Source organism: Tachypleus tridentatus, chromosome 1 (genome assembly GCF_004210375.1).
Source record: "Tachypleus tridentatus isolate NWPU-2018 chromosome 1, ASM421037v1, whole genome shotgun sequence".
NCBI classification, from domain to species: domain Eukaryota; kingdom Metazoa; phylum Arthropoda; class Merostomata; order Xiphosura; family Limulidae; genus Tachypleus; species Tachypleus tridentatus.
In genome coordinates, this window is record NC_134825.1 from 138,736,093 (window position 1) to 138,761,400 (window position 25,308).

Below are 25,308 nucleotides of genomic sequence, written 5' to 3' on the forward strand. Positions count from 1 at the left end.
AACTATATTATTTTTATTATTATAAACAGTAAAACATAAAATCTAATTATGTTACTGTTATTCATTCCTAAATGTTTCCCTGCCTCAACAGTGAGTATATCCTCATCAGATATTACCAGCAAATTTAGTATGACAACTTCTACTCTTAGTTTCTTAAGTACCTAATGAAGAAAACAGCTTTGAACTACTTCCATAAAACCTCTCACCATTCTTATTACACTCCAAATACTTTCGGTTAATGCCCAAAACTGAATCTAGCAATTACCTTCTTGTTAGAAGCAATCCTAATCTTATTCAAAAGTGTAATATTAATTTCCTCTAAGAAGTCTGATGACCTACAGCAGGTACCAGTTACTAACCTTTCACTCCTGTATCTATGCTTCAACTGCCTTACTTTCTTGCTTCATTTTCTCTATTTCAATAGGCTATAATTCACCCCTAATATACAGGGCTACAACACCTCTTCGAAGTAATCTATCACTTGACAATAAATGCCCTAAAGGAAAGTATCCAGATTGAAGAGAAAACACGTTAAAATATAAACAGCATAGGAAAAAATAGAAACTAAAGAGGCAAACAAATAAGGATAGGTGGTCCCAAAAAATTACCGAGCTACAATAAAGAGCCACATGAAGACATTAAGGATGGAGAGAAATACAGCAAAGTGAAGATAAGATAAAGAAAAGCAGATTACAAAAAAAAAGAGACAAATAAGCAGAAAGATGAGTATCCCAAGCAGACAAAAAAAAAGAAAAGACTGAGATTCAAAAAAATATAGGAAGGTCATGACCTTAAGCCATAATGAAAGGAATCACTAAGGCAAGGAGGAGAAGTAAGATACTTATCAGCATGGAGGTGAAACAGAAGGAAGCTCTTGAAGTGCAACAGTCAAAAAGTCATTATGATATACAAGCACAAGAAATATGAAGCCACACAGATCAGTTATGAGCATAACAAATATGCAAGAAGAAAGTACTCATTTCTTATCAGGGAAAGAAGAGCCAGAAGCAAAGACTGGAGGTGAAAAGGCAGACCAAAATTGTCCACAGGTGAGGCAGCCTCCAAAGAAGACAATGAAACAGAACAACATGGAAAATGAATTGGAAAACAAGTCAGCAGAAGTGAACCAACCACATGATGTATGACACAGTTTAAGAAACATCAACAATGGACATGCTGAATCATGGTTTAATACAATGCTATCATACCATGGTAATTTAATATTTCCATGATATTTATAGCACCTCACTATGTATTGAAATACAAGACTTGTGTGCTAGGCCTTTGCTCTACTAAGTATGCTAAAGGGATAACAGCTGAATACTAGCTACAAAAAACATATTAGGTGCCTCTAACCCCATTAACTCAGTTGGAAAAAATGTCCAAAAAAGAATGTCTGGGACTTGGAATGTTGTTGTTTTTTGTGCATTTGTTGTTTGAAGTCACACAAAGATGAAATATAGCAGCTAAAGAAAATGAAGTAACATCCACACACATGGAACAAAAGTAATGTAGCACTAAAGGCACCTGTTATGACTAATAATGTAAGGATAGCTAATTCTGAGGAACTTACTGGTAAGTAAAAAACACTGATGAAGGGATTTAAGGAAAATGGTCATGGCTTGACAGGCATATTGCCAAGAATAAATTGTGGGAACAAGACACTAAGTAGATCACTGAGATTGAGTTCCAGGTTTGTATCAGTATGTAGGATGAGCAAATAAGCTGGTTAGATTTGTGGGATAATTTTATTGGGAAAGTTAATCTTTTTGGAATAGATGACTTACAACTAAATAAGGTAAGTAGTAGCAATGGGCTATCTGTGCTCAGCCCACCACTAGTATGAAACTATATTATGAGATCAGAAAGGTAGCTAACAAAAAACTGGGAAAACTGAATCTGAAATTGAGGGGGATAAGTTTTTAGAAATTGGTCAGGATACATTTATACACTAACTGATGATGGAAGCTACATTAAATTAATATTAATATTCACTGTGAATATAGAGTTGTGGTTGGTGAGCAAATATTTGAGTGCAAACAACCACTGCACTATTAGATTTGGGATTCTACTGCATGTAGAATTGAAAAATAGCACCCTGATTCTAAATTTGAGGAAAGTCTGTTTGTTTGTTTTTTGAATTTTGCACAAAGCTACTTGAGGACTATCTGTGCTACCCATCCCTAATTTAGTAGTGTAAGACTAGAGGGAAGGCAGCTAGTCATCACCACCCACCACCAACTCTTGGGCTACTCTTTTACCAACAAATAGTGGGATTGACCATCACATTATAACTCCCCCATGGCTGGGAGGGTGAGCATGTTTGGCTCAACGGGGATACAAACCTGCAACTCTCAGATTACGAGTTGCACGCCTTAACACACTTGGCCATGCCGGGCCTTCAGAAAAGATAATTTTAATAGAATGAGACATGAAGTAGCTTTTGTAGATTGGATTAAAGAGTTGGCAGGGGATCTTGAACAAGTACAGAAAGAATTTAGGGAAAAATTAATGATCATAGAGAAAATACATATTTCCTACTAAAAAATAGGGCCACAAGGTGGAATAAGTTAGTATGGTTTAGTAAAAGTTTAAGAGATCATATTGTGGATAATTATACATAATAAATTCAAGAAATTTAAACTTAATGGAAATAATGACTTGGTGGACTATAGGAAACCAAAGAGAGCTTGTTAAAAAAGAAGTTAAAAGAGCAAAAACTAAATATGCAAGAGGGTTGGTTGAGAGAGTTAAATCAAACAACAAGGAATTATTAAGACATACGATAGGTAAGCAAAATGTTAAGCCTCTTAAAAATGAGAGTGAGAGTCTGATCTTGAAAGACTATGAGATGGTAAACTTATTAAATTATATGGGTCATTCCATGTCAATTCAACCAGGGGGTTGCAGGTGACCCCTACAGAATACCTTGAAAAAATTTAAATGTGCTCATCTACCCATATAATGAAAAATTGCCAAAGAGTAGATCAATATCTCTAATAGTTTCTGATTTACAGCCCTGTATAATTTAAGTAATTTCTTCTTATTTTTGGTGAATTCATTTTCAAGCAACTTTGGCTGCTTAAAGCTGCAAGAGTAATGGTGATAGAAGGCTGAAATTTGCTACACTGACTGAATTAATCTCACAAAATTCAAAAATGGTCTCAAACCAAGTTCATCTCTCTTAGGATTTGCATAGTGAGGCAGTAAAATTACCTGAAAACCCAAAATCGTAAAAAACATTGGTTTATGTAATAAGCCATAGCTCTAAGACTTAATATGATACAAAGCTGAAATTTGTTTTCTTATTTTCTATAAAATATCAGCTGATAAATCAGCAATTGTTGTAAATAAAAGTCTATTAGATCTCCTTTAAAACAATGTAGTTGCATGCAACCTTTTATGATTTAGCTAAAAATAGCCCTACTTCAGGCCACAGTTTGACCACGTCCCCAGTTATTCAGCCTTTTCAGATTCTTACCATATATTTTTACATCTCTGAATATGATCTACAAAATACATCAGGATGGTGTTCAACCTATATTTTGAGTTATAATTTTTTAAGGTATCCTCTGACCATATTTAAAAAAAAATCAGTTTAGGTGTGTTACTGTGTGCAAATATATCTATACAATTTTGAAAAATGTCTGTCAGAATTTTATGAATCCCACTGAAATATTGTAACCAGCCTTTCACAATGTTAAATAATGAAGTTGTAAGAAACAAGAAAGAATTAATTCGTTTCTGAACAAGTTTATTGGCATAACTGGTTAGATCACATGGCAATGAAAATATATTGTGTATGCATTACACTTATGTAGATATGGCTGAGTTTAGGATTAATAATATAACAAATACAAAGGTAAATCAGACACAAAAAAGCACAGTGCTACAAAAGGGGATAACTGAGAAAGATAATAGTCACGCCAAACTGCAATAATCATGACAATGAAATGTTTCAAAAACTGCTTTGGTGATAAATTAGCTTTAACAACATCAAATAAACATTGCTTTGTTCAGACAGCTTGAATAAATTTCTGAAATTTGAGTTTGATTATGTTTAGATCACTTTGACTTAGAACACAGTGGCGAGCACTACTGTCTTGCACAGTAGGTGCACTTATCAGACAAAAAATATGTTGGAAAGGAATCCAGCTTTCATCTTTATGCAACCTTGCAGACCATGAGAACAATTCGTTACTTGATGTCTTCATAAATGACACCAACACATCAGAACACATCTTTTATGTTTCCCATATACCATTCATGATTGTATATGCATGCCACATATTTCCCTGGCTGATAATTGTCATTGCTATCATTAGACCCTATTTGAGCTGCTGCAGCATCACTTTCACTGCTACTACCAACAGTTACAACTGTGTACACATCATCATCTGATAGCCTTCTCATATACAATTTGTTGGTAGTGTGGGAAATAAAGCTATGATGTGGCCTAATATCTGCCACAGTTTTGCATTTTTCAAAGTGCTCAAGTAGATCAAACTTTACACAATTCTGCAGGATAATTCCCGATTGACAAGAAAGAACTGAATGCCCTGAATGTGGTCTTTTGCCCAATGGTACATATGAAATACACTTAAATTTTGATAATTTATTATTTTTCAGAACCTTGATTTTTTGAAGATCATGTTCAGAGATGTAAAAATATATCATAAAGGCTGATTAGAACATTTCAATGGGATTCATCAATTATTTCACAATTGTATGGATATATTTGCACACAGTAACACACCTGAATTGAAGTCTTTTTTTTCAAGTAAACAACATATGGTCAGAGGATACTTTAAAAAATTATAACTCAAAAAGTAAGTTGAACACCATCCTGATTTTTTTTGTATATCATATTCAGAGATGTAAGAATATATGTTAAAAATCTGAAAAGGCTGAATAACTAGTGGCATGGTCAAACTGTGGCCAGAAGTAGGGCTATTTTTAGCTAAATCATAAAAAGTTGCATGCAACTACATTGTTTTACAGAAGATTTAATAGACTTTTAATTACAACAATTGCTGATTTATCAACTGATATGTTATAGGAAATTAGAAAACAAATTTCAGCTTTGTATCATATTAAGTCTTAGAGCTATGGCTTATTACATAAACCAATGTTTTTTACGATTTTGGGTTTTCAGGTAATTTTACTGCCTCACTATGCAAATCCAAAGAGAGATAAACTTGGTTTGAGACCATTTTTGAATTCTGTGAGATTAATTCAGTCAGTGTAGCAAATTTCAGCCTTCTATCACTGTCACTCTTGCAGCTTTAAGGAGCCAAAGTTGCCTGAATATGAATTTGCCAAAATTAACAAGAAATTACTTAAAGTTTACAGGGCTGTAAATCAGAAACTATTAGAGATATTGATCTAATCTTTGGCAATTTTTCATTATAAAGGTAGATGAGCACATGAGAATTTTTTCAAGACATTCTGAGGGGTCACCTGGAATATTTTCCAAAATCTGCATGATTTGACATGGAATGACCCATATGTTCTTTTCAGTTTTTAAAGAAAATTACATTTTATTCATCAACTGAAGTACTTATGAAGAAAATACTGAAGTAATAGTACAAACTGGGATGGTCAGTGTATCTACGTATACAGATTATTTTAAGTTTGGAAACTGTATGACAATAAGTTGGAAAAACCAAAAAATTGACGAGTTCCCTGGACCAGACAACTTTCATCCTAGCATTTTAAAAGAATTTAATTTTATTTGTGAACCACTAGCTAATACTTTTTATAGGCCATTGAGTAGTGGAAGAGGATTAAAATATTGAAAGGTGGCTAATGTTAGTCAAATATTTAGAGGAGGCAATAAACATTGTCCAGGCAATCAAAGGCCAGTCAGTTTAATGTCATTAGTTGGAAAAGTTTTGAAACTGTGATTAAAGATGCATTACACAGTTGCTTAAAGCAGTCTGATGTAGTGTCAAAAGTCAACATAGTTTCACTAAGGGAAAGTCTTGTTTAACATATCTTCTAACATTCTTTAAGGATGATGCTGCAAAAACTGGTGAAGGAAATACTGTGATTTGGTTTACCTTGATTTTAAAAAATCATTTGATAAGCTGCCTCACAAAAGATTTGATACAAAAATTAAATCTGTGGGTGTGGAGGTAATGTTGTTAAATTGGATAGAAAATTGGCTGGAGAGTAAAAAAAACAGAGTAATAATAAATGGACTTAGATCTGACTGGATCACAATTATAATTTGATGTGCCTCAGGGCTTTGTGCTCAGGCCTCTGCTCTTTGTGATTTATATTTGTAATATTGACTCTGGAATGACTAACAAAACTGTAAAGTTTGCAGATGATATTAACATTTTTGGAATGGTTAATTGCATCACAGATGCTGCAGACTTACCGGGAGATTTGGAACATTTCATACATTCAGCTAATACATGGCAGATGATGTTTAACTACACAAAATATAAGTTGATGCATGTACGTTTTTACAATTCAAATTACTATTAAAATTGAAATGGAAGTACATTAAACACTGCAGTTGAAGAAAAAGATTTTGATGTTGTTATCAAATAATCACTTAAATCATCTCAATAGTGTTTTGTAGTTAGCAATAGGACTAATAGCATTTTGGGTAGCATCTATAGAAATATTTAATACAAGAGAAGGGATATTGTTTGATTGTATAGGTCACTTGCAATAACTCCTTTAGAACCATATACAATTTAGGGCTCCCTTCCCCAAGAAGGGCATTGAATTGTTGGAGAAGATTCAGAGAAGAGGCACTAGAATGATATCCGAGATGATGGGATTGTCCTACAAGGAAAGATTAAAATCTCTTAAAGTTAGTTTTTCTGAAGAGGAGAAGGGTTAGAGGGAATTGAAAGGTGTTTACAGTTATTAACTCTTGTATATTATACTGAACCTGTTGCTAAAAAGTATTTATACTATAACTTTTGATGCAGTACTTGTACACTAATAAAATCTGTAGACTTTAGTAAAAACTGCAAGTCTGTTGTACACAAAAAAATCAGATTTTTTAATGAAGTATTTTTACTGAAGATTTGTTTATCGAAATATCAAGTCTGTTTTTGTTACTAGTTTGAATGCAAATTATTTAAATGTTATGATTAAAAAAATTATTCTTCATCCCAAAAATTTCAACTATTTGTGTGATCTCTAAAAGTTCCTAAATACATTTCTTGTTTGTTTTTAGTAAAACTTTATATTTTGTTTATTTTCTCTATCTTAGCTAATGTGGTCTACAAAATTAAACAGATCTTGTAACCATCATAAAAAATAAGAAAAAAATTATAAATTATGTTTTTTTCATTCTGGAATGACTAAAACTTATAACATCCAAATAGCTTAAATCTCATAACACTATACATGTATACATATTTTTATTATGTATACATTACAATCATGCAGTAGCTAACTTTATCAAAATTGCATTGACAAGGTGCACATGCACTCATGTTACCATATCAAGTAATATAAAACTGGCCCTTAGTCTTTGTATAGTGCCTTGCAACTGTAAAGGTAAGATATATAAAAACTTACCTTTTTAGAGCAGGTATGATATATGTAGAATAGTGATAAGAAGAAGTCAACAGTCAGAAGAAGATAGAACCAAAAGACATAAAAAAGGTATGATAAAAGTAGCTCACACATCAGTTTGAATGAACTCCATCAGATAATGGAAGTGAAAACCTAGAGAGAGTGAGTAAGGTGTTACATTCAATAAGATACTGTAGTTACTTCTTGAAACTAACAGAAGAAATCTCTCAAAGAGATGAGAAATTCAGAAGAATAAATAGATGGAAGCATGAACTGTGAAAATGAGCTGAGTAGGCAGAACAACAACAAACCACATGGATAGAACAGAGAAAACAATCAGGAACACAATGATTATAATATTTAAAAATGGAAGAAAAATTTTGGGAAAAAATAATGGTACACACATCATATTTCCTATAGCCACACAGGAAAAAACTAAAAATTAGGACCAAAGTGAAAATGATACAAGGAACAAGAGATTAAAGGGTCAAAGACAGGAAGGATAAGAGCATGGTGAAGAGTATTCAGATTAGAATCAGGAATAACTGCAAGATAAGGATGATAAAGGTGGCAAAAAAAACCCACAGAAAAGACAGGAGAGGATAATACTTGACATGGTGATAAGAAACCTACTTGAAATAAAAATTTATTCTAAAGATGGCTGGTGTGAGTATTAAAAATTTATTTAAATAAAAAATACAGAACAATATTTTGACCTTTTTAGGTCATCTTCAGGTTAACCTAGAAGAAGAGAAGGAGAAGACTGGAGAAGGTGTATTAGAGGAAACCATGGCTGATCTGACCAGAAATTTTCAAAAAGACTCAACATGAAGTTTCCAGAATGAAAGAAAACTCGAGCAGGAGAGAATCATCCAAAGAGAAAAACAAAATTTGGACCAGTCCTGACAGGACTCATCCCCAGCTAGAACTGAAGGAAGGGAGTCAGGGGACCAGAAGAGGGGAATTGAGGAGTTAAGAAGAGTGGCAAAAATATCAAAAACAAAAAGTATCCAGATAAAAGGACAGCAACTTAAAGTCCAGAGGAACAAAAGTTCTATCCACAGGTGGTGTCTTCGCAGGCCTCAAGAGATGAATCACAAGAAGACTCAGGACACCCAAACGAGAACAGGCTATTGTACAGTGAGCCAAGAAACATGGGTCAACAGTACAGGAAAAAGAAGAGAGAGACAATGAGCACTCTGGTGATTGATAAAGAAGACAAGTGCAGAGTTCACTGCGTGTATCATCAAGAAATATCTATGTACCATCAAAAGTTGTAAGAGATAGATTTGATGAGACAATGTATTATGGTACCGACAACTTAAATGCAAATGAGAGTCAAGACATACACTCCCCATATTGTTGAGATGACAGCTGGAAAAGGGGACTGAGATTAGAGTAATAGAGGAATACTTATTATGGCAATATTTTAATCAAGTCACCAGCTGAGATCTTTGAATAAGGAAGGAGAATAGTTGAGGACAAGAGATCCCAAGCACAGACCCAGAAAACAAGCAGCCCATTGTAGACATCACATATGAGCTTTGAAATAATGTTCATGAATATCTTTGTAACATATATAAAACGGGGTGGCAAAATACTGCAAGTTGTAGCTAATTCCTCCAATCCTTTATATTTAGTAAATGTTCAACATATATGTGAAAAAAAAAGGAATTCCCATATATTTGGCTTTGACATAATGATCTGGGCCATCCTTACAACATAAGTGAAGCAGAGAATGACATCCAAACCTTTGATACTTCTTTTTAAGTTTTCAATAACAAATAGTGTCTCCTATTGTACTAATGAACAACACACTGCAGGTATTACTACACGACATGCATAAGTATTAAAAAGTTAATGAAATTAATAAAAATTGCATGTTTGATCAAAAACTAAGTTTATTAAGTATTTAGCTATATTTTGGACTGATGTGAAATGGAATGATACTGACATGCCCTTCATCACACTTAAATAAAATGTCATGTTTCTTAGTCTGAACGTCAGACTACGTTCGTCACTTCAATCTGAAGTGAGTATACGAACAAAACGTAGATAAGTTTTAATTCTATATACTAAACAGGAACAAGATAAGTCTTAAGGTTACAACTTTTTTATGTTTTATTTTTGGTACGTTACGTTATCTACGTTTTATTTTTAACCATGGTCGTAAGGGAGTAATCCTTATTTTATTAATACTGGTATTCATACATTTCATTAATAAGTAACGTAGTTTTCGTTTTTTTAGTTTTACTTGCTTGTAACTGTATTGTAACGTTGAACTTAACTAAGAGGTTATATTTGATTGACGTTAGTTTGAAGAAAGTAAATGTCCGAATTATAACGTACCTTAGCTTGTGCTTATAGAAACCACACGTCACATCAAAGTATAATTGCCTCAATAAAGATAATAGGTGTTTTACCGTTCGTATTCTTTAAATTTTTACAAGTAATCCGAAGCCTATGTTTCACCTCCGCTTTCGTCCAACACAACCACCAAACCAAATAACACAGTTCTCAACTCTGTTCACGGTTCATTTTAGAGCTCCCACAAACTGGAAAACACATCATACGCGTTATAGTATTATTAGCGCAAATAACAAGTTACGCCCTAGAGATATTAAAAAGTCAGTTTTTCGCTTCCGATGGTTTTTTATTTTATTATTGCGTTTCTTATTATAATTCATAAAAAAACAAAAACATTTATATTGTATTCCAAAAGTATATGGAAATTACTCAAATTCTAAATTTAATTTTACTGAAAAGCATAAAAAACAAAAGACCGAAACTGATTTGATATAAAAGTCTGTCACGATTCAGTTTTTACACTTGGCACATTTTTTTCCATACAAATATCTGTCCTGATTTAGTGTTTCACATACAAAGACTTATGTCTTTCAAAAATATACGTTGAAAAAACAAATTAACACTTAGCACTGAAGCGGATCTGCAGGGCGGGTGCGATATAAGAAATATCAAATATTTTCTATTTGCTTTACAGATACAGGTTTTTAAATTTAGGTTATTTTGTTTGCATGCTGTAATAGCAGCAAACGTGGTTTAAAAAGTCGTAAAGATGCAATAGTTGTTTCATTTCTTTGTTCTTTATAGAAGGTGATATCATTTCTGCAAGAAAGGATATTGCAATAATGTATAACATCTGAGTTACAAGAAATCAAGAATTGGCATTGTGTAATAATATCCATTGTTGGCTAGTTATGACGTTTACTGTATCTAACGATCATCCAATAGTCAAGAGATTAATCTGTGAACTATTCAAAGAGAACAAGTTTACCTATTGAATTCAAGTATGCTCTCTTTAGCTGGGTTCGAAACCCCGTCGCACCAAACATGCTCGCCCTCTCAACCGTGGGGGCGTTATAATGTGAGGGTCAATTCCACTATTCGTTGGTAAAAGAGTAGTCCAAGAGTTGGCGGTAGGTGATGATAACTAGCTGCCTTCCCTTTAGTCTTACACTACTAAATTAAGGACGGCTAGCGCAGATAGCCCTCGTGTAACTTTGAGTGAAATTCGAAAAACAAACAAACTCTTTAGCCGGTTTCTTCTAGGGGATTGTCAAATAAATACTTTAGTCAGTAATAACTCATTTAATTTTATGAAGAGTAATCACAGGAGAAAGAAAGCTGCGGCGCTAAACACAGCCTTGCAGAAAGGAATGCCATTTCTTCTGCGTAAGTACCTCCTGTTTTTTGTTGTAATAAAAATTTGGTCAAATTATTTCAATGTGTCTAGACATCTTTTTTTATATTTAAATAACTTCAGTTCAAATTATCTGTTACTAATTTGAGTAACAGGTCAAAGGTAGTCTGAGAATTGGCGGGATGGTGATGCCTAACTACCTTCTCTCTACTTTTTCACTGCTAACTTAAAGACGGCTAAGTAGTTATCCCTTGTGTAACTTGCACGAAATTCAAATCAAACTAGCAAATTCCTCACAGGGTTGCATGGAGGAAGGACAACACGCACTTGTTCACATGTTTCATATATTTTCTCCTCCTTTCATATACGTAATAGTGTGTATAGATGACAGTTGTGCAACCTTCAATTACTGTACTTAAATGCCTGGCTTTTTTACTCCAGTGTTAATTATTTTAATTTTAAATCATAGTTTTATAGTATCGCTGTCTGATATTTGGGCGATTATTAAAAGTATCAAAGATATGAGACTGAGAGAACTTTCAATATTATTCTAAAATTCATAATATATTAGGCACGGCATGGCCAGGTGTTAAAGACACACAACTCGTAATCCGAGAGTCGCGAGTTCGAATCCCCGTCACACCAAACATGCTCGCCCTTTCAGCTGTGGAGATGTTATGTGACGGTCAATTCCATTATTCGTTGGTAAAAGAGTAGCCCAAGAGTTGGCGGTGGGTGGTGATGACTAGCTGCCTTCCCTCTAGTCTTACACTGCTAAATTAGGGACGGCTAGCGCAAATAGCCCTCGTGTAGCTTTGCGCGAAATTCAAAACAAACAAACAAACCAAACTTTATATATTTATGACATTCACTTAGTCCTCTTTCAATTTGAATAAACCTCCGATCGTATCCTCTTTTTCAGGAGAATGTAACCAGGATAGGTTTGGATAATTTTGTTTATTATTTTTAATGCATCTAAAAGCTATTCTTTGTGTCTCAATTAACAATGATTTTTCACTCTCTGTAATCTTGTTTTCATTTATACATTTAGTTGAGTTATTTGATATTTTCCCACTCGTTCTCTTGTCTCAAATGGAGATTATGTGGCATGTAGAGAAATTTAATTGCAAGAAAGAGTTCGGGAGAATTATTATCCTAAGTTCGATGATTTTTCTTAATATAAGCATACATCATTCTACCTATAGTTATTTGCAAAAGTGTTAGGACAAGAGAATATTTTATCATTTTTTCCGTTTTATGGAGTAATTTTTCCATGCCATTATAAAATGTAGATTTGAACATAATGGTAATACTTCACAAATACCTGTTGACAACTGAATGAGCCAAGGTGAGAATACTTACCATTCTTTAAAACTCCCGTTTACTTTTATCAAAGACATGCCAAAAGGGTTCTGCTTGAATGAACATACTGATCAAATTTAGGATCCTAACTAATTGTTATGGTACCCAATGCTCTGTCTTAATTATATAGAAAGAACCTAGCAAGGAGCTAACGTAAGGTACTGGAATATTTCAGAAGATATCAATTTAATAGTGTTTAACGATACATATTAAGTTTTGTTGTTATGCAACAGCCCCAAAATCTAAAGAATTGTCAGTAGAGCAGAGAGTTTCTATAAAAGTTCTACATGATCCTGGTTAAAGTATCTTACAAATTGCTACAGACTTTAAATGCTCCCCAAACACTGTCAAGGGCACCCTAGATCATTTGATCGAGACAAATAATTAGAAAATAAGAAAGGAAGAGGCATAATATCTAAACTTAATAATACTGATATTACAAAGCTTCGTTTATACAGCCTTAGGGACAGAAGAAAGACTGCTATTGACCTTAAAAATGAGATAATGCGTTTGTGTTTTTCTTATAGCAAAGCCACAAAGGGCTATCTGCTCAGCCCACCGAGGGAAATCGAACCCCTGATTTTAGCGTTGTAAATCCGGAGACATACCGCTGTACTAGCGGTGGGCAACAATGAGATAAACGACCATGTAATAAATGACAGAAAATTGTCCAGATTTACAGTATCGAGAACACCAAACAAGAATAGAATATATGGCCATATAGCAGTTAACAAACATTTACTTCAATCATCGAATATTTTCAAGAGACTGAAATTTGATTTCAAATCCTAATTTTAACACTGGCATTTGTAAATACCTGAACTTTTTATGATTTTAGTTATATTTTTACATAAAAATGTTGTGAACCTGCTGTAGTTTCTTAGATCTTATTACAATTAGCCTATAAAATAATCCATATTTGAACAGATCTCATTGAGTGTATTCTAAAAATATATAGTTGTATATATTTTTCTGTTATATAATAAAAGATATAACAAATTAACAACATTTTAAGGAGGGGATTTCTTTTTGTCCACCTTCTGTGTACATACATTGGAAATATTTTTTCTTGAGGAAGAACTTATTAAATATACTTGACTCTTTCAGTTTAAGTTTATTGCTAACATTATGATTAAGATTTTTTAATAGTGTAGCTCTCATATAAAATAAATTTAATTATCTTGAGAAGCAATATTTTATGAGTTTTTTATGTAACTGTTTACAAATCATACCTTATGTAGTTCAATTGTTATTAATTACAAATTCTTTAGAGTAATGAGATTATTGTGTTATATTGTTGAAACCTTCTGAGTTTCTCATTGGTTTAATTGACTGTTATTGCATCCAGATATTCAGCATTCTGTGGAATGTTCTACACTTCTGTCAACATAATACATGTCAACAAGTCTTTATTAAGCTTTAGTTTTAGACTGTGTGATCGTGAGCTTAGCAATCAAGAGTGTATAGCGGTGATTTTTAAAGAAACAGTATCACAGACTGCATCGTAATAATAAAGTATCGAAAAATAATTAATCTTGTCAATTGTGTTATGAAATAATTGAATCGCCTTTGTTGACTTTGACGAAAATTAAGTTATTTAAAGCTCTTGTTGCAACTGTGTGATAAAATGTGTAATGTACATTTGTATACAAGTCTGACTTCTTGTAATATATTATTTTAAAAACGAGTGGACTTTATTGTTACTTGTTTGTAGCCAACAAGTCACGATCACTTTCTGTAAGTAATCCGACCTTACAAAGCACGTTTAATTTGTTTGTAACTGAGCTCAAAACTACACAATGACCTATTAGTGCTCTGAACATCATGGGTATCGAAACTCGGATTCTAGCGTTGTAAATCTGAAGAATTACCGCTGTACAACTAGGAGGCCAACCAGGGTTAAACAAAAAATGACAACGACAAAAGTCCAAAATAAAACTTTCAAACAGTTGGATTGTAAAATTTATCACTTACCAAAAACACGGTTAACAAATATGTAACTGGCCCTGCAGGATTTGATACTTACGTTATGTACAACTTAACGCAAATTTTTATTACTCTTCCGTATTTATGTTTCATATTTAAGCACACAATTTATTAAATATTGGTAATAATGCACCTTGCTTAAGCTAGCTAGCTTGATTTTTATCAGAGAGGATATTTAATGTCTTCATAGAAATTCCTACGTTCGAAGTAATTTACTGAAGTTGATCGGTTGTAATGTTCAATATATATATATATTCTCCTGGTCAAATTATGTAGCTTTTCAATTAATAGGCGTTAATCATATTTATAGATTCTTAGGCGTATAGCACACTGACTGTAGCTGTCCAATAGTAATAATAATACGTCGCACAGCGCGTCGATTTTCATTTACGAACCACACGAATTTCTCGATGTTTCTACAATATTCTAACGCGTTGTCATAAACAATTATTGTTGATTCTCACTTTCAAGAATTCTCTACAAATTTCGAAAAAAAAGGTGGAACTTGTGCAGTACACAATAAAAAATATGCATCACATGCAAAAAAATAAAACTATACAGAAACAAGTGTAAGAACTAAAAATAAACGTGTAATGGTAAATCTGTTATATATTAAAAACCTGGATAAAATAATAAGCAGGGTACGCAGAAATCAAGGTGAAATGTTTATATGTGAGGGTGGAATTAATATCTTTTACATGTACAGTTGGAAAGCTAGATTTAAATCCCAATAAGTTCCTGTGAGATATCACAACTGACTGAGAAGGGGAATGATCTTATCAAAGAGGGCAGAAAAATAAGCTTCCGAACTGAGCTATTAGAAATATTAAATTCAGGATTAAAGCTGAATCGTGATACTGTCAATAGAGACATAAAATAATGATGTATTAATGGCATGGATGTTATTTTCATCATGTGGGACCAAAAAGACTATTACATGTTTTGGGCGTATTAGAAGAGAAATGCTACTGGTTAAATGAAGCAAAAATTGTATTGACTTTAATTGCAACAAAAATTGTCTTACAATGGATAACAAAAGTATTCTCATAGACACCCTGATACAATTGAATTAGACTGAGGCATTTAGGAAACGTAGAAAATGTATAAAGATAAATGGGAGATAATGTATCTTTTGGAAACTCTGAATAAAAATAAAATAATAAAGTCCCATCAATGAAGATAACTTCTCACAGGGAAAAGAAGAAATAAGACAAATGTAGACAACAGGAAAAATTACTCATGGAGTAAATCATGGTGCCATATACAGTCAAATGTTCATTGGAAATTAAATAAAAACATTGGTTTTGGTTTGAATTTTGCACAAAGATACACGAGAGTTGCATTAGCCGTTCATAAGTTAGCAATGAAAGCAGTTAATAATTTCCATCCACTGCCAACTCTTGGAGCTACACTTGTACTAACAAATAGAGGGATTGACAGTATCGTTATAATGCCCTCATGGGTGAAAGGACGAGCATTTTTGGTGGAACGGAGATTCGAACCTGCGACATGCAGATTGTGATTTAAGCACTCAAACTACCTGGTTATGCTGAGTCCATATCACACCCTACATGAAAGCTTATTGGTATTAAAATATTAGTAACAGAATCAGATAATTTCAAAAGTTAATACCTGGTAGAGAAATACAGGCGAAGTCCAGCTTGAGAATTCTACAACAAGCAGTGGTCATCATCAAATATGTGAAAACTGGAAACCAGGATGTGTTCAAGAGTTCTACTAAGAACACTAATAAGACTGATGAAATGATACAAACTCAAATCAAACACTGACTCATCAGATTTTACGAAACGCAGGGTAACAAGAAAATTACACGGAAAACTCAGGAGAAAACCCAAAAGAAAGAAAGAAGGCATAAAATCAAGCAAGGAAACGAAAGGACCACAAAAGAATATGTCAGAGACGGCAATAAGAAATCCAATCTGAACCAGAAGCAGAATTTTGCTTGTTCTAAAGCACGTGTTGGACACCTACTACAGTGATGGAAGCATGCATATAGTTATTGTAAAGAATGAATGTGAATGGAGCTAGGAGTAAGAGCACAGAATGAATCAATGGTTGAATAAACAAAGTGTCGAGCTTACTGTAATCAAGAGGATGATGGTCCACTTTTGAAAGTTATGTTGGTACAAGTAATCAAACAGATTTGCTTTTCCTAACGATGAAATAAGCACTGAGTCACCCACAACGATAGGACGTCGAGGGAGAGCAGTTTTGACCCACAAACAGCTTAAAATAATTTCAGAAACCAGAAGAAGTTGACAAATAATTTAATAAATTAAGTAATAATTTTCAATACCGAATACTTTTGTATATCTAACAGAAATAGAAGATATTTTCATTTAAAATGCTCAATTTTTATTTGCATAACCTCTGTATTCTCGTATATTAATTTAAAAGTTTACTGTGGTAATATTTTTACCTCTACACACAGCATAGTTGATTCCAAGGTTTTAGAGCTATCATGTCAATATAATGAAAAGAATTACTGAAAATCATGAAATAAGCAACAATTATATCCTTTTCAATGTTGAACATAAAGTTAGAAGTTACTTATATTTACAGTTTAAACCTATATTATTTTATCAAATAAATTTTTGTTGTGTTTTTTATTGTCTATTTTTACTTTGCCTGTGGAACAGATATCCCGAGACCATAAAATAAATCATTGTATGAGCCTTTACGCTTGTTCCAGTGAACCGTGGTATCTGTATGTGAAGGGTACAAGTACAAGAAGTATTCAGTTATATCTCAGTAAAACTATAAAGATGAAGGTTAATTTAGATTATGGCTGAGCAATATCTGTCGTGAAGCTGATTTATACCAGAATTTAAAGATCAAGGGATAAAAGGAAAAAAAAAAAAAATCTGAAATGGGTGATGTCACTGCAGGTACATCACGAAATATACAGGTGAAGACAGATATGAAATATTTTCCTTTAAAATTAAGAAATTAAAATATGGATTATGAGCTGCGTTTGGGTACTTAGTTTATTGACATTTATTGATAAAAAAGTTTTAAAAAATCGTAAGATGCGCACATTGCAGCAAAGTAAAGAAATAACACATGTTCAGTCGATACATTTATAATTATTCAGTTAATTCGACGACATAGTACGATCGTGTATCGTGACGCATTTCTTGTACTTCTATTGTACCAGTATTGATATTTCGAGTATCGTATATATATATAATTAATAGACATTCCAAATTGTTTGAAGTTTAGTTATTCTTGTTTAAAATTATAACAATAAATAAAAAATAGTGATTTCTAGTATATACATTTCCGTAGAGCATACAGGTGTAAAGAAGGTATTTTAATACAATAAATTAACGATCTTGATTGAATATAAACAACAACATGGTGTTATGAAGTATTTTATTAATAGTATTAAAATGATTTCTAGTACTTAACAATGTTGTGTTGTCCACTTACATTCACGTGGTCGCTAATTCTTGCGTTAAGCCTAGTTGATTCTGCCAACCTGTGGCGAACACAAATTATGCGCTGTGATATTTGTCCGAGTGTTCGTCTGTCTCCTGTCACGCCTGCAAAGCTCAACACTTACTTTTGAAATGACGTGTTTTTTTTATTAATTTCGCGCAAAGCTACACGAGGGCTATATGCGCTAACCGTCCCTAATTTAGCAGTGTGAGACTAGAGGGAAGGCAGCTACTCATCACCACCCACCGCCAACTCTTGGGCTACTCTTTCACCAACGAATAGTGGGATTAACCGTAACATAATAACGCCCCACGGCTGAAATTGCGAGCATGGTTGATGCGACGTGAATTCGAACCCGCGACCTTTAGCTTACAAGTTGAACGCTTTAACCCACCTTTCCATGCCGAGCCTTGAAGGCACAGAGACATCTGTCTGGACTCCCACTGTTGTAGTGGAACGAATTGCAGCAGCATACGTCTAAAATGAAGTGGTGGACAGCAACTTTGAAACCTCAGGGTAAGTTATGTTTTGAATCATCTTCAAACGCTGCACATCTTTTTCTTCCAACCATTTAGAGCAAGAACAAAAGTAGGATGGGTGAGAACCATTGCAATTGATGCAATGAGGGTCTGTTTCACATTCATAGGCATTGTGGTCCTTGCCACTGCAATGAGCACACATCAAGGAATCACGACATGATGTATTCGAGTGACCGAACTGCTGATACTGGAAACATCTGAAAGGGTTTAGAATTTATGGCCATACCTTGCAATTAAGATAACCTGACTTGATGGTGGCAGGTTGATGTGGTGATGTAAATGTTAAAATGAGGGCATTGATCAGCATTATAATTCCATCTTTGCAAGTGGAGATATGCCTCAGAAACTCCTTAGGTGAAGAAACCAGTGAGAATTTCTGACTTGGAGATGTTCTTCAAATTCCTCTCAACAATAACCCCTCATGACGAATTCAAAGTAGTATGGGGCATAACCTCAATAGCTATATATCCCCAATAGCCTTTGAATGTAAGAGGAGTTCACTGTGTTCAGATGTGGATGTTTCCACCAATATGTCACCAAAGCAAAGCTTTTTGGCTTACTTTGGAGAGCCAGCAAATCCCTTCTGAATAAAAAAGGGAGACATTTGCCCTGAAGGTTTGTCTGAAAGAGAATGTAATATAAGAAAATGAGACACAGGTGTTACAGATGTTGAAGATTGCTGCTCAGAATCTTCAAGACATGGTTATTTACCAATGGACTGAAGGCATCTAGTAATCTGCTACTAATTATCTTGACAGTTTGTGCAATTTTTGTGAAACATTGAACAAAAATGTGCCTTAGAAAATCACTTCATAGCTTTATAAAGAAAGACTGTCCTTTTAGCTTATTTTTGAACTCCCATAGATCATCCTCAGTCTGCTGATGTTCTATATACTCTCCATACTACCATCAGCTGTCTTGATTGTGGAGCAGCTATCACTGTATATCCTGTAGATATTTCTCAGTGAAATACTAATTAGGAGCTCAGAAAGTGAGGATACAATACCTTTTTGGTCCAATTATTCTGACAATCAACAAACCATCCCAACTTTGCAATAATCAAGGAGCAATCTCATAATACAGTACATATAATTAGTGAAATACCCCTTTACAGCTTGGAAAATAAAGAATACAACTTTCTTTCTGTCTTTGATCTTAAAATTATGTAGTTGTCTTAGCTGCTACTCTAGCAGATAATCCAAGCCATAATGATAATAACTTTTGTGTTGACATCGTGGCTAATCAGCAGAGTTATGTTATGCTTCTTCTCCAGGAATTTCCTCATTTGACTCATTTTGTGTGACAGTGAAATTACTCTCTGCATCCTACAGCTCATCAACTGAGTAGAGATTAAATGAAACAGAACTTGCATCATCCTGTGTCTCATCAGATTCAACCTTTAATTGTTGATCTAGCCAGTGCACAGGATGTTTGTGAGTAATGTAGTCTTAGCTTCTCCATGTACTTATATGTATACCATGTAACTGCTATAACTTTAACATTACTTAACTGCTTTACCACATATTCTACCATATTGTCAACCTTACTTTTATGTAATGTACAAGGTCATGCACTTCAACAAATGAAGACATTAATCATTCGACATATGTTTAAGGAGTTGTTTTTTTTATCAAACATGAGCATGTTCAGAGAACAAACAGTATACCTATGCTTCAATGCATGATACATCATCCCAGTCATTTCTGCCATGATTAACAAATTGTTTCAGCATTTATTTAATAGTTTGCATTGTCCATTATGCTAAACCATTAGACTGAGGTGATAAGATAAATTATATATCTTTAATACACCAGAACTTTACCTAACTGAAAGAAGAGCTAGCTTCTGAAATTGTATCCATGTAAATCTCTTCAGGTGTGCCGACTCAAGCTATTCAGTGTCCTATCAATGCATAAGAGGCAAACTGTGGTGAAAAGTGGGCTGAGTAAAGTAATCAATAATGACTAGTACATAACAATTACCACATTCAGTTTTACAGAATGTACCAGCAATATACAGGGCTATTCTTCACAAAGGAGAAACAATACTCAACTGGTATTCACCCTAATTAAGCTAACATTTACTCTAAATAGAGCACATCATACAATGCTTACAACACCACACCACTTAATGCTTCAACTCATGTATGTCAAGTAAAATCACTGTCATGCATTTGCACAAAAGTATGTAAAACCTTAATAGTCTCCAGTTTTCACCTTATACAAAGTCTAAAGTATATCATGATTAAAAGCTGTAGGGAACATATTTGTGAGACAACATGAAAACCAAATGTCAATATGTACTAGCCATGTTTCACCTTCTGCACAGCAAAGAATATTCAAGGTAGATTTCAGTCCTTCACTTACATTTTACGTAGTTTTGATAGTTGTATCCAATTACTAATGGATTCTCCTTCCATATGACTTGATGCCACTACAACAGAAATAAATGGCTTTATCTCCCACACAGAATTTACAGTTAAGACATGCAACAAACAAACAATTTATCCCCACATGGAAAACAATTTCATCAAATTTTATTTGCATGCCTGAACAACACAGGACAACAAAGTAATGCTCCTGCAATATTATGATCAAGTGTTCAATCATTCTTTCCAGGGGTTTAATGTTAGAAAGCCACTTCTTCAATGCATGGTGTGTATTCAAATGTGAATTTTCAATCACAGAAGTAGTGATGGCAGTGTTTGATGAAGACCACACCTTCAACTTCAAAGCTGTTCTTTCTTCCTTCACTATATGTATATCAGGAGCTACAAGAATATGCCATTCCACTTATTCTCTAACTCTGATACCTACCCTCCATTCCACTATTGCTAGCATCAGTTTCCAACTAGAACTCACATTCTCATTATGGATATACCAGCACTGAAAACCTCAACTAAAGTATCGTTAATAACAGGAATGGTTGATTATATCCTTCAATCCATCTAAAGTTCACATCAGCTTTAGTGAGAGCCAACAGTGAATAATGAAGAAATTACCACAAAGCATCATCACTTAATGCAAGTTCAAAGAAACAGCAGAATTAAATTAATTATAGGATGAGGTCAGTCTTGCACCACTGTAATCTTCAAGAATCAATATATGACAGAAAAATTCCACATCTTTGCATATAAGCACACATTTTCCTTTTAATTTCAACCCTACCCTTCTTATTCACTAAAATACTATGCTCAGTTTTCAGCAGTAGGAATGAATATGCATTCAAATATTGTTGAATTAAAGCAGGCTTTCTTTCCCATTGCACCCTCTTCATTATAATAAAGTCCATTAGCCTCTTGAAAATGATGGGCATATTACAAAGGCCAAGTGACAATATAAAACATATAAATCATCTCAATGTTGAAAACAGCCTTAGGTCAACTCTCATTATGTAGCATAATTTGCCAGTATCTGGAAGCTAGTTCTAAAGTGCTGAATCACTTGGTATCTTCTAATATATCTTGACATTTAGCTAGTGGCAGAAGTAGACACACATCATTAAGTGCCATTGAATTCACCCATCTGAAGTCAGTACTCAGCATGCCTTCCTTCCTTCTGACAACCAGTACTGGAAATGCTTATGCACTCTGTAATGGTTGTATGATTATATCCTCTAACATACACTATACGTCAGTGCCGGCTCCATTTATAGTGCCCTAGGCAAAATTGAGCAGCAGTTGATTACTCTGAGTTGTATATGATGTGCATTATCCATATCTATGTGAAGACAAGTTACACTTGTTCAATCATTTGATTCACAAATACATTAGCACATAATCAACCAATGAAACTGAGAATAGAAATTCCAAGTTACAAGAATAAGACTAGGTTTCATAGAGTAATAGTGTATATTAATATATCTTTTACTCACCACAGTGATTCTATATGTTTATATAGGCTTTCAAGAATATGTAGCTTTGATGATGCTAACTTATTCTTGTGAATTATTTAGCCAATAAACTGTTTAAAATACTTAATAATAATGTGAAGCCAGTCTATCATTCTGTTTATTATTTGTTACTCAGTTATATCAATTTCAGGGTATTCCATCCTTTTACATTCGCCCTGGACAAGAACAATACAGGAACACAGTAAAAGACATCTCATACTTAAGTTATAAATGCCACAGACACTGACGGACGTCAACTCCTAAGATTGAGGTTGCTTGAGAGTGTAGCCCTAAGTGGATGGTTAACTGCTATGACAGACTGTTTAGAGCATTATGGAAGTTAAAAAGTTAGTTAAATTGGCATTAGGAAACCTAAAAGAATGTATGTAATACAGGCTGGCTGAAAATGTAAAAATTAACATTAAAGATTTTTAAAAATATATTAAATCTAAGCAGAATATTGTGATTAGTGATTAGGACCTCCAAGGTATGATAAATTAAGGCTAATTTCTAATGATTATAAAAGAGTAGGTTTCTTAAATATTCCTTTTTTTTTACTATCTTGCCATTATGGTTGAACAATGCCTTGAGCAATCCAATCAATATATTTTTGCTAGTGATAAGGCAAATAGGATTTTAAATCATATCTACAGAAATATTGAAAATTAGTCTAAAGAGGCTATCATTTCATTTTATTAATCACTGGTTAGACCATGGATGTTGTGCTTAGTCTTGAGCTCCATACAACAGAAAATACACTGAACTTTAGAAAGGATTAAGAAAAGAACTACAAATCATACTTGAAATAGAAATGTTCTCATATGAGACAGTTTAATATACCTAAAACTGAGTTGTATTTAAAATAAGTTAGAGGGGAACTGACTGAGGTGATAGTGTTGATATATAATAGGACTAGGGAATACAAATATACAATTTAGCAGGGTAACAATAATCTTCAACCATCATAGCTTTATTTTTCAAACAGCCTTTAGAATAGATTGCATTCAAATAGATAGACAGTCAATTTAAGGGAGTTTAAATTGAGGGCATGATAGATATTTGTATTATAAGAACTGGCTTTCAATTGGAACAGCCAAGGTGAACCAACACATCCCTTTTTGTCCTTAAACTTTACATTTAGCTAAAACACCATACACACTCCACCACTTTATGGTTTGGATTGTTTTAAATTTTGTGCAAAGCTACACAAGAATTGTTTTAAATACTTGAAATAACATGGAAATATATCAAGATAATAAGTAATGTGAAAAACTGGCATTACTTTTTGTTTCAAAAAATTATGCATCGTGAAATATCACTATTGATTTTTATATAACTAATTCATTCAACTGGGGGTTTATACATGTATAACACCTGAAGCTATATGACAAACTTCTTTAATCAACTTGTTGTAATGTGTATTAGCAAAGAAGACTTAATAATTAACTTATGTACAGTTCTTAAATTTTCTGAAATTCAAACAGTCTCTTATTTATATCTTTAACTGTCACTTTCTTTAAGTAACATATTTAAGAGGATTATAACTTCAAGAACACTATTCATAACATATCAACACTGAGTGTACATTTGAAGAAAATTGCCATGGAACAATCTGTAACAAAAAATTCAAACATATACACCAGTTCTTTGTTCATCATTTATTTTAATTATTAACCATTAACAGTGCTTTTATAACTACATCTGGTATTTTTACATATATGAGAACTTATACAAGTTACAACAGTACATATTACTAACACAGATTGCAAGACTAGTCTGTGGGTTATCCTACTGAATATTGTTAAATAATGTTTTTAATTCAAAACATACAACCAAAGCTTAGATACTTTCCAAGTTGAAGAACCAAATTAAAAGGAACAGAAAATGTTTACTTTTAAGACAACTACCTATTCTGATAATGGTAAGTAACAACTGAATGTTCTGTCACTTTATGACAAAGGCCCACAATGTTACATCGCATACTTTCTTGTCCATTCTCGTGCAAGTTCGCTGTACTTATCCTGATCAGTCTTGAAGATTCTAGCAATTTCTGGCACCAAAGGGTCATCTGGATTAGGATCACACAACAGTGAACAAACTGACAAAAGTACTTTTGATATTGTTAAGGCTGGTGACCACTGAGACCTCAAAATATCAAGACAAATACTTCCATTACTATTGATGTTTGGATGATAAATTCTTGTCGTGAATGCAACTTTTGGTGGCTTGAATGGATAATCTGTGGGAAAATGAATAGTCAGAAAAAACACTCCTCCTTGATATGGGCTTTCTGGTGGTCCGAGAATCGTGGCTTGCCAGTGAAATAGATCATCACCAACCGGGCCTGCAGAGCACTGAGCTGGTGGGTCCCTTCTCAAATCATCTAACTCTTTCTTTATTCTTTTTAGTGCCATTTTATGGGAATGTTAACAAAATAACGAGAGAAAACAGTAACTGATTCTAACTTATGTTTTCTCTTTAAATTGCATGACACAGAAATAAATTTAGCGATTATACAATAATCTCAAACTTCTTCACACAGACAAAAGGTCAGTAGTCGTTATGCAGTGGAGAAACAACCGCCCTCTCGAATATTACAATTAACAACAAATAATCACTAACAAAGTCTTTAACATAAAAATAAGTTTGATAGTTAAATCTGACTAACCGTTCCTAAAACTATTTTTTATCACTCTTGTAATGGAAGAATATTGAGAGAAGCATAATCATTACATTAATAAAGTTTGCTAATTAAATTAAACTTTCAGGTATTTCTACCTGTATTGTGAATGTTTAGTCACTACAAAATATTTTGTTCGACAAATAAATATACGAAAAATTACATTTATTATAGTAATTGCA

The 25,308-nt window shown here is 33.4% G+C and overlaps 1 protein-coding gene and 1 pseudogene across 6 annotated transcripts in view; both read right to left on the reverse strand.

Moving 5' to 3' along the window:
- The window catches only part of LOC143225395 (large ribosomal subunit protein mL63), a 42,034-nt gene extending 31,886 nt beyond the window's left edge, over positions 1-10,148 (reverse strand). Inside the window, exons 1-2 of one of the 5 annotated variants that reach the window (XM_076454731.1) lie at positions 9,895-10,135; positions 360-496 (exon numbers count right to left, since the gene is read on the reverse strand). The gene's annotated coding sequence lies outside the window, so the exon portion shown is untranslated. Of the gene's footprint in view, positions 1-359; positions 497-9,894 lie in introns of all 5 variants that reach the window. The other 4 variants (XM_076454750.1, XR_013013825.1, XM_076454721.1 and 1 more) reach the window with 4 other exon arrangements.
- Positions 10,149-24,089: 13,941 nt separating this feature from the next.
- On the reverse strand, positions 24,090-25,037 carry LOC143225407 (ubiquitin-conjugating enzyme E2-17 kDa pseudogene; annotated as a pseudogene). The gene has a single exon (XR_013013826.1). The product of XR_013013826.1 is annotated as a ubiquitin-conjugating enzyme E2-17 kDa pseudogene (transcript).
- Between the last annotated feature and the right edge of the window lie 271 nt (positions 25,038-25,308).